Below are 11,179 nucleotides of genomic sequence, written 5' to 3'. Positions count from 1 at the left end.
AAGAATAATACGAGATAAATATTCATCTAGGGGGGACTGACTTCATAGCTTTTAGATTGTTAGACCCCCAATAGACATTCGTTGATGGCACATAGGAAGAAAAGGAGGTGACTTGAGAATTTTCCCTTATTACTGATCATAAAGGATCTCACTTTTTAGAAGAGGTGGCCCTAATATGTAGTTTTTAAATGTTTTTAACCCCCTCTCCGTTCCAGAAATGTGCCTCATGACAACAGGAAAATTCCTATGGTTTGATTAATGAGTTTATAGGCGACTCTGAAAAAACAAAACAAAAACATTTTCCTATCTGTTAATTTTCCCTCTTGCTTTTTTTCTTTATGTAAACCCTATATTATTTTTTGTTTACGTTAGTGTAGTTAGTGTTTGTTAGTGTACGTCCTGTTTACGTCCATTAGAGCAAATACGTTTGTTTATTCTTTACCTGTTTGCGTCCGTGGATCGGCGAGCAGCTGAAACAAAAGTAAAATTTTGAATTCGAGGTGTCAAAATTGTAGCCTGGAAAGACTATGAATAGACTATGATGTAATAAAAAAAAACACATTATTTGTGAAAAAACCTTAGCGTAAAGAGCGAGGAGTTGAGGAGGGAACAGCCCCTTTCATATGCGGAGTAATTTCTGTTCGTTTTAATTTTTAATGTCGTTTATTAAACTATAATATAGTTTAAATGTTTCTGAACCTTTTCGAATTAATACATGCTTTGATTTTGGCTCTCCACACATGAATAATTAAAACAATCAAAATTTGCAAATTGATTTATTTTTTTGGCTCAATGGCTTTCTCATAGTTTTGATCGGACTATTTTTTTAGAAGAAAGGAGCGGGTCAGTAGGCCTAGTTACCCTCCAATATTTTGGTTATTTAAAAAGGCAACTAGAACTTTTAATTTTTTACAAATATTTTTATTAGTAAAATTATACGTAACTTAAGAATTAACTTACGTGAAGAACTTCTATATTCGTATGTTTTTATTACGTATATGAGGGGTTTCACCCCCTTGTCAATGCCTCACTCTTTACACTAAAGCTTAAATTTTGTCCCAAATTCTTAAGAATTACCCCTGAATCACAATGGCCGTAGAATAAATAATTGTAATTAGTAAAATTACTTAAGCGTAAAGGGCAAGGTATTAGAAGGTGGCGAAACCCTCATATGCGTGATAATTTCTGTTAAGTTTTAATGCTGCTCCTTACTTTCAGTTGAAAAGCTTTTTATATTTATTTTTTCATTTTTTTTTTAAATGGAAAGAAATGCTATAAAATTCATGAAAATGTTCATCCATCATGACAAGTTCCTCCACAGAAAGTTCCCCTCACATAATCCCCTCCCCCAACCAAAAAAAACCTGAAAGCGTCTGTACACTTCCCAATAACCATTACAATATGTAAATATTTGTCAAAGTTAGTAAGATACTGCCCCTTCCACGGGGATTGTGGAGGAGTAAATCATCCCCAAGGACATTTATTAGATTTTTTGACTATTTTGAATAAAATGGCTATCTCAAAAATTATATCCGGTGACTGTGGTAAAAAAATAGCGTGGGAGGGGGCCTAGGTGCCCTCCAATTTTTTTGGTGACTTAAAAAAAGCACTAGAACTTTTAATTTCTGTTAGAATCAGCCCTTTTATGACATTCTAGGAACACTGGGTCGATACAATCACCCCTGGGAAATAAAAACAACAACAAAAAAACAAATAAATTTAAATTGGTTTGGACCTTAAGGGTCTAGTTGTGTCTTACATACTAAGGCTACTACTAAGTCCAACAAAATTTCACTATCTAATTTTATCTGCTTCAAACTCTATACGCTCACGTCATCTTTTAAACTTATATAGTATATATTTTTTATCTTGGACAAACCAAGATAGTCTATAAATAGATACCTCTTAGCCATTTGCCTGCCGAATAAACAGAACCACATATTAAAACTTTTAATAAATTTTATGCCATAAATGATGATTTGGTTAATGATTGGCATCTTTGTCCCATTCCCCCTTGAGATTTTTCTCATTAGTACCTTTGCCAGATTGGGCCTCCTTCAAGATTTTTTTTTCCGCTCCACTCCTGCTTCTGAGACTTCGGTTGCCCCTTAAATTAGCTGTTCGTGGAGTTTCTGGCGAATAAAAACAGTCCATGGATCATTATTTGAAAAATCGGAGACGTCATTTGCTATGGGGCAGGGGAGGCAACTATCCCTCCAAAATCTCGGTTTGCCCTCCCTTTAAACCCCAATTTTTCCCCACCCTTCGATTTATTGTCATAACTAAGATAAGCCTTAATTCAAGAATCCATCTAAAAGATAAGTTCAAGCAACAACACCAGGAGGTCAATTTTCTTTAATATATAATTACCTTTAAGGTAACTTTATTGCACTTTTTTTAGTTTTCACTGTCATTTTCATTCGATTTTGAAAAAAAAGCATAAGCTACCCCACCACCGGATTTTGATGATGTTACGCCACTGAAAGAGACTGTGTTGTATAAAAATAGGATTCTAATTCTGATCAATATTTGCAGAAATAAAATCCCGAGAAACGAAATCTTCAGGTGGGCACCCTGGACATCCCTGGACATCTGACAGCTTGCAAGATAACTTTTCTAAGACTGGGTCACAGCCTACCACGAGTATGAATATGATGCAGTGGCAGTCTATGCAATGTCAGTTTACTTCAAGACAAATACCTAGTGAGCAGTTTTTGCCGAATAGTATGCAAAGAATGCAAAATAAAGGAGTAACGTCCTTGAATGGGCGAAATTCAGTTAATATACAAACTTCAAGGTAATTTTTTTCCCTTTTTTACAATCCTAAGATTCTCACAGAGAGGCAAACATTTTGGGTAACAATTCCTGATGAATAATATATAATAATCCAAGGATAGTCGGTAAACCATTCATAGGAAAACCTGAGCCACAGGGGCACAATTTCATGTCCCTCCTCGATAAATTACAGTTTTAATAGCAATAATTACCCAAATAAGGGAGGTGAATGCCTCTCTAGTAAACGGAACTCTATGTTATTATGAACCTAATTATTATTATGGACTTAAAATTCTTGATTTATTAGATTATCTTGTTTTGAAAATGTGAGGGCGTATAAGAAAAAAAATAATGGAAATTATTATGTTTGCCCAGTTTCAGTTTTAAAGTCTCCTATTCAGTGGTAAAAAAATAAACAAGAAACCATGGGGCAAAAACTGAGGCTAATGATTATAAGATTGATTAAAAAAAAAGAAAACGTGTAACTAAATTCTACCATTAAGGGAAGGAATTTGTCACCTCTTACATTGTGCCCAATAGCACGATAAAGTTGCCAAGAAAGTTTTGAATTTCTTGGAATGTATATTTAGTCTAAATAAAAAAAATTAGTTTTTTTATCACTATCATACATTTTACTACAGAATATGAGTGAAATAGGTTTAATAAAATTTTACGAGTGGACAACATAAGTCAATCTTGGAAGTTAAACTTTCATAAATCGACCCTTCTTTCTATTTTAGAGGAATTAAATAGACTGAAGGAAAAAATCAAGTAGAAAATCTAAACTGAATGTTTAACGATTTACCGATATTAGCAATTTGTGCGAGAGTTTGAATTTATATTAAAATATTAAATAATTATCAAAACAAATTCGGGCACTAAATTCAACAGGCATTATGCGACAATGTTTGTAAAACTTCTATTTACAGACTTTTCTCTCAAACGAAGCTAGTTCTACTGAACGGTACAGTTTTTCTTATTTTATTCGGGCCTCAAGACCCTTAGATTTTTCGATTTTTACCAGAATGGCTTTCATGCACAAACAAAAAGGAGGGAGGGGGCTCTTAGCTTGGGTCCCTTGACTGGCTTAATGGGAATTTTTAATAGCAGTTTTCAAACCAATTCTTGTGTTATTATTATTAACCCTCCTCCCCCCCAAAAAAAAAGTAAGCATAAACGTTACGCAGAATATAAATAATGGTCTAAATAATGGAATAATGGAAAAAAATAAGGTCTTGAATTCTTGCTGGCCAGGTATTCGTGTAGTATATCATTACCGCAAAAAGTATAAACCTTATAAGACTTGATTTGTGACTGTGAATGATAACTGTGACTTGATTTGGATTTTGATGTTGACGGTAGCCGGAAGTAAATACCAGTGAGTCATCCCTTAAACTTTTTCCCCTTTAAAATTAAAAAATGGACTTCATTTCTTCCTAGTGTCCAAACTGTCTGGAAAATTTAAGATTCTGTCTTCTCTAAGCCAATAAGTCCTTTCATCCCTACCTTCATCATCAATTTATTGTCAATATATTTTCCAAAAAAATGAGGACTGAACAAAATAAATAAATAGCTGTCTCAAAAATATTTCAACAAATAGAAAAAAGCAACAATTTACAAAAAAATATTTATAGAGTTTACCAGCCATAAATTATATTTACAAAATTATTATTGTGCAGGTCAAGTACCCTTGTCAAAATATGGATATTAATAACGATTAAAGCATTTATCTAAATATGTTTCTCCTTGGTTGTCCAAGGTATTAAAGTTTTGTCAAAACTTGTCCTTTGCAAAAGAAAACACATCATGAAACTAAGCTAATATGTTATTTATTTTGGCGGTACTTGAAGCCCCCTCCCCTCTGAAAAGACAGTTATTGATACCATTCCTTTAAACTCTTTATAAAGTTCAAAGTTTTTTTAAATATTTTGTTCATTAGCCCTCACATCGTCATCATATATTTTACCAACTTAATTTAAAATAAACTATCATCTATTTTACTCTCTAGGCCAAGCATTGCAAACAATTTTGAAGCACAACAACAGATGATGGCACATCGCACTGCTCAACAGCACTGCTCAAGTCAGTCACAATTTTCCCAAACTCATATGACTCTAATAACCTGGCCATCTGTTCCTGATTATCGTGCTAGAATGCTGGCCAAACAACAGCAATCTATGATGGCTAATACGAGAAATGCTGCCATTCGACCTGGTAAGTTCTCATTTATGTTTTTCTTTTGAAATGTAACAATAGAATAAACCTTGTCGATCCGTGGAATCAGAAGATAAATACAAAAAACCGAATTTTGCCAGAGAGAAAAAAAAATTCCTTTGTGCAAATGTGGTACAAGCTCGTCATTCGTTTTTTTATAATAAATGTAAAATAAAACTGGTAAAGATTAAAGCTGTAAAAAATAAACTGTTATTTCTGATATTTAAGGGTTGCATTTGCTGTCAAATTATTTAGTCTTAAATTATTTGTGGTCTTTTGGATAATTTTGCAATTTTTTGACACAGCATAATAAGCTCTAATTAGTTTAACAAAGCATACTTTACAAAGTAAATTATAATCCAATTCTTAAAATAATTTCAATTATTAATCATATTTAAAAAAATTTCAACAAATATTTGTTTTATTTTATGAAAGTATATTAACAAAGTAAATTACAAAAAAGCCTGTGTTTCTTATTTAAAAATTAAAAACAAGAGCCAAGAGCTCATAAGGCATGAGCTCTAGCAAAATTCTAATAATCAATAGACTGATTTAAAAGAAAGTTCAGAGGCTTAATGCCTGTCGGGATCTAAATTAAGAGCTCTGAGACACGAGATCCTCCTAAATTTCATAATTCGTTAGAATCCGGTCACCCACTCGTAAGTTAAAAATTCTATTTTTTTCTAATTTTTCCTCTCCCTTCAGCCCTCCAGATGGTCGAATCGAGGGAAACGACTTTATTAAGTCAATTTGTCCAGGTCCCTGACATGCCTACCAATTTTCACTGTCCTAGAACGTCTAGAAGCACCAATCTTGCCAAAATACTGGACCCCCTAACTCTTTCAAAGAGAGCAGATCCAGCCCAGTTACGTCAATCACGTATCTACGACAATTGCTCACAGGGAAACGGGACACAGGGAAACGACTACAACGGGGACACCGGGGGGCAAAGGGGATATATAAATGACGACGGGGACACAGGGAATGTTCGATTAGCAATCACCATCAACAAAGCTCAAGGGCAATCATTAGAATAATGAGGTATAGATCTGAATACAGCTTGTTGACTAACTAGGTGTTGGGGTGGCGCGAAATGCCACCCCAACAGCTAGTATATATATATATATATATATATATATATATATAAAATATATATATATATATATATATATATATATATATATATATATATATATATATATATATATATATATATATATATATATATATATATATATATATATATATATATATATATATATATATGAATTTAAATTTAAATTCATATATAAACAACAATGGTCAGCTCTTAGGTTGAAATTTAAACTCTTTTGAAGCATTATTTCAGTTTGTATATGCTTTTGTATATATATATATATATATATCTATATATATAAAAATAAGTTGTCTGTCTGTCTGTGGGTCTGTGGATCAGGTGACGTCATGTTTCGGCTGGCGTCGTGAAATTAGTTGCCGTCATTTTTGTTATGACGATGCTTAGTATATTGTAAAACACATTAATTTGGTTAATAATATACCATTTAAAACACCAAAATGAACATGCTGGAGTAGTCACTCGGTGAGAGAGGGTGTCAGAACGGAGAATGAAGGTCCCAGGTTCAAATCCTGGTTAGGCTAAAAAAGGTAAAAAACTAAAAACTAAAAAAAAAACTGAAAAAACTAAAAAAAGGCAAAAACTACAAAAAAAACTAAAAACTAATAAAAAAAATAAAAAAGCCGAAAAACTAAAAAAACTAAAGAAACTAAAAAAAGGAAAAAACTTGAAAACTAAAAACTAAAAAAAAACTAAAAAAAAAGGAAAAATGAAAAATAGAAGAGAAAAAGAATACTAATAAAATTAAAAATAAAAATAAAAAAAAAATAAAAAAGATAAAAAGCTAAAAAAAGGTAATCTTTTCCACGAAAATAATAATTTAGTGCGTCTGTTCAAAACAGCCATCGATTTGATGCCTACTTATACGCATAAAATTGTTATTTCCGCTGACAAAACGCCTCCTGGCCAACATGTGCGTAGATACAATGCTCCAACTATCGACGAAGTGGCCATCGTTATGGTCGGTGATCAGTTTTTACCTCGAGATATTATTCTCAGGGTTTCCACCACACGTGCTACAACTAAAAATAGGCCTACCAATAATACTTTTAAGAAATATAAACCCACCAAAGCTTTGCTATGGCACTCGACCTGTCGTAAAAAAAACAATGGAAAACCTAATAGAGGCCACAATCTTGACAGGGCCTTTTGAGGGTGAGGCTGTTCTTATTCCTCGCATTCCCAAGATTCCAACGGATCTGCCTTTTCAATTTAAAAGATTGCAATTCCCAATTCGATTAGCATTTGCAATCACCATTAACAAAGCTCAAGGTCAATCATTAGAAAAATGTGGTATAGATCTTAATACTGATTGTTTTTCCCATTGACAATTGTACGTTGCATGTTCGAGGGTCGGTAAACCTGACAATCTATTTATATGCAGCGACAATTGGACAGCGAAGAATGTTGTATATTCGCAAGTTTTACGCAGTTAATTTGTATTTTATTTATCTATCTATCTATCTATCTATATAAAAACGAGTTGTATGTATGCATGTTTGTTTGTTTGTAAAAAGAGCGTTTGCATATGATGTCATTATTAGTACATACGGCTTTGTATATGCAGAGACAATGGGAAAGCCAAGAATGTTGTATATTCGCAATTTTTACGTAGTTTAACTCCTGCAGACGAAATGAATGCTTGCCTAAAAAATTCTAATTTCTAGGCACACGTAAAAATATTAAAATTAACTACAAATATGCGTGTCCGATTACAAAACGATGACTCTGGTCAAACAGTAGACTCAATTTCAGGACGTATACAACTACCTGCTGATTTCTGTAATTTAGTGACGTCCAAAAATGAATTGATTGAAAAAGTATTTCCGAATATTCTAAAAAATTATAAAAATAATAAATGGCTAAGTGAAAGAGCGATTCTCGCACCCAAAAATATAGACGTCCACGAGATCAACAATATTGTTTTGAACAAGATTCGAGACCAGGCAGTCCTTTACAAGTCAGTCGACACAGTTTTGGAACCAAATGAAGCGGTTAATTATCCATCTGAATTTTTAAATTCCATAGATCCTTCAGGGTTTCCACCACACGTGCTACAACTAAAAATAGGCGTACCAATGATACTTTTAAGAAATATCAACCCACCAAAGCTTTGCAAAGGCACGCGACTTGCCGTAAAAAAAAACAATGGAAAACCTAATAGAGGCCACAATCTTGACAGGGCCTTATGAGGGTGAGGCTGTTCTTATTCCTCGCATCCCATAATTCCAACGGATCTGCTTTTTCAATTTAAAAGATTGCAATTCCCAATTCGATTAGTATTTGCCGAAAAACTAAAAAAACTAAAGAAACTAAAAAAAGGAAAAAACTTAAAAAACTAAAAACTAAAAAAAAACTAAAAAAAAGGAAAAATAAAAAATAGAAGAGAAAAAGAATACTAATAAAATTAAAAATAAAAATAAAAAAAAAATAAAAAAGATAAAAAGCTAAAAAAAGGTAAAAACCAATAAAAACTAAAAAGAAATAAAGGTAAAAAACTAAAAAAAAAATTCATCTAAAAAACTAAAAAAAACTAAAAAACGTAAAAACTAAAAGAACTAAAAAAGTAAAAAAAAAAAACTAAAAAAAGGAAAAAACTTAAAATAAGCGGGATATAAAACAGGGGGATATAAATGACGACCGGGACACCGGGACATAAGGAATATAAATGAATCAGAAAATACAACTCATGTTTCCAAATGACGTCGTTTGGAGCCCAAATTGAAAATCCAGATCAATTTATGTCTACTTTCAAAGTAAAAGGGCAAATTTATCATAGAGCAGGGTCTCTTCTACCATTCTCAGGCGAGAATCCTAAATTTTTACAATTGTACTTCATCAGTGATAGAAATTCTGAATTGAATGCACGTTGCGAAATTTCTCCCAACATTGAAAGGACAATCGTTTCCCAATTACAACATCTTTTCCACGAAAATAATAATTTAGTGCGTCTGTTCAAAACAGCCATCGATTTGATGCCTACTTATACGCATAAAATTGTTATTTCCGCTGACAAAACGCCTCCTGGCCAACATGTGCGTAGATACAATGCTCCAACTATCGACGAAGTGGCCATCGTTATGGTCGGTGATCAGTTTTTACCTCGAGATATTATTCTCAGGGTTTCCACCACACGTGCTACAACTAAAAATAGGCCTACCAATAATACTTTTAAGAAATATAAACCCACCAAAGCTTTGCTATGGCACTCGACCTGTCGTAAAAAAAACAATGGAAAACCTAATAGAGGCCACAATCTTGACAGGGCCTTTTGAGGGCGAGGCTGTTCTTATTCCTCGCATTCCCAAGATTCCAACGGATCTGCCTTTTCAATTTAAAAGATTGCAATTCCCAATTCGATTAGCATTTGCAATCACCATTAACAAAGCTCAAGGTCAATCATTAGAAAAATGTGGTATAGATCTTAATACTGATTGTTTTTCCCATTGACAATTGTACGTTGCATGTTCGAGGGTCGGTAAACCTGACAATCTATTTATATGCAGCAACAATTGGACAGCGAAGAATGTTGTATATTCGCAAGTTTTACGCAGTTAATTTGTATTTTATTTATCTATCTATCTATCTATCTATATAAAAACGAGTTGTATGTATGCATGTTTGTTTGTTTGTAAAAAGAGCGTTTGCATATGATGTCATTATAAGTACATACGGCTTTGTATATGCAGAGACAATGGGAAAGCCAAGAATGTTGTATATTCGCAATTTTTACGTAGTTTAACTCCTGCAGACGAAATGAATGCTTGCCTAAAAAATTCTAATTTCTAGGCACACGTAAAAATATTAAAATTAACTACAAATATGCGTGTCCGACTACAAAACGATGACTCTGGTCAAACAGTAGACTCAATTTCAGGACGTATACAACTACCTGCTGATTTCTGTAATTTAGTGACGTCCAAAAATGAATTGATTGAAAAAGTATTTCCGAATATTCTAAAAAATTATAAAAATAATAAATGGCTAAGTGAAAGAGCGATTCTCGCACCCAAAAATATAGACGTCCACGAAATCAACAATATTGTTTTGAACAAGATTCGAGACCAGGCAGTCCTTTACAAGTCAGTCGACACAGTTTTGGAACCAAATGAAGCGGTTAATTATCCATCTGAATTTTTAAATTCCATAGATCCTTCAGGGTTTCCACCACACGTGCTACAACTAAAAATAGGCGTACCAATGATACTTTTAAGAAATATCAACCCACCAAAGCTTTGCAAAGGCACGCGACTTGCCGTAAAAAAAAACAATGGAAAACCTAATAGAGGCCACAATCTTGACAGGGCCTTATGAGGGTGAGGCTGTTCTTATTCCTCGCATTCCCATAATTCCAACGGATCTGCTTTTTCAATTTAAAAGATTGCAATTCCCAATTCGATTAGTATTTGCAATCACCATTAACAAAGCTCAAGGTCAATCTTTAGAAAAATGTGGTATAGATCTTAATCCTGATTGTTTTTCCCATGGACAATTGTACGTTGCATGTTCGAGGGTCGGTAAACCTGACAATGTATTTATATGCAGCGACAATTGGACAGCGAAGAATGTTGTTTATTCGCAAGTTTTACGCAGTTAATTTGTATTGTATCTATCTATATAAAAACGAGTTATGTGGATGCATGTTTGTTTGTTTGTAAAAAGAGCGTTTGTATATGACGTCATTATTAGTACATACGGCTTTGCATATGCACAGACAATGGGAAAGCCAAGAATGTTGTTTATTCGCAATTTTTGCGTAGTTTGAAACACATATATAAATCTATCTATATTCACAGGTGGGACACAGGGACACAACTACAATGGCGCATAACTAATATGGCGCGTAACGACTTACGCGCGCGGGGGGGCTTGGGGGGGCGCGAAGCGCCCCACCAACTAGGTGTTGGGGTGGCGCGAAGTATATATATATATATATATGTATATATATATATATATATATATATATATATATATATATATATATATATATATATATATATATATATATATAGTTTGTATATTACATGTGTATTTATTTATTTTCAGGAATGTACATGTCCAATTTTGATTCTGCTC

Source organism: Artemia franciscana, chromosome 15, assembly GCF_032884065.1.
Source record: "Artemia franciscana chromosome 15, ASM3288406v1, whole genome shotgun sequence".
Taxonomy (NCBI): Eukaryota; Metazoa; Arthropoda; class Branchiopoda; order Anostraca; family Artemiidae; genus Artemia; species Artemia franciscana.
The sequence above is the reverse complement of the archived record's forward strand: the minus strand, read 5'-3'. Positions refer to the sequence as shown.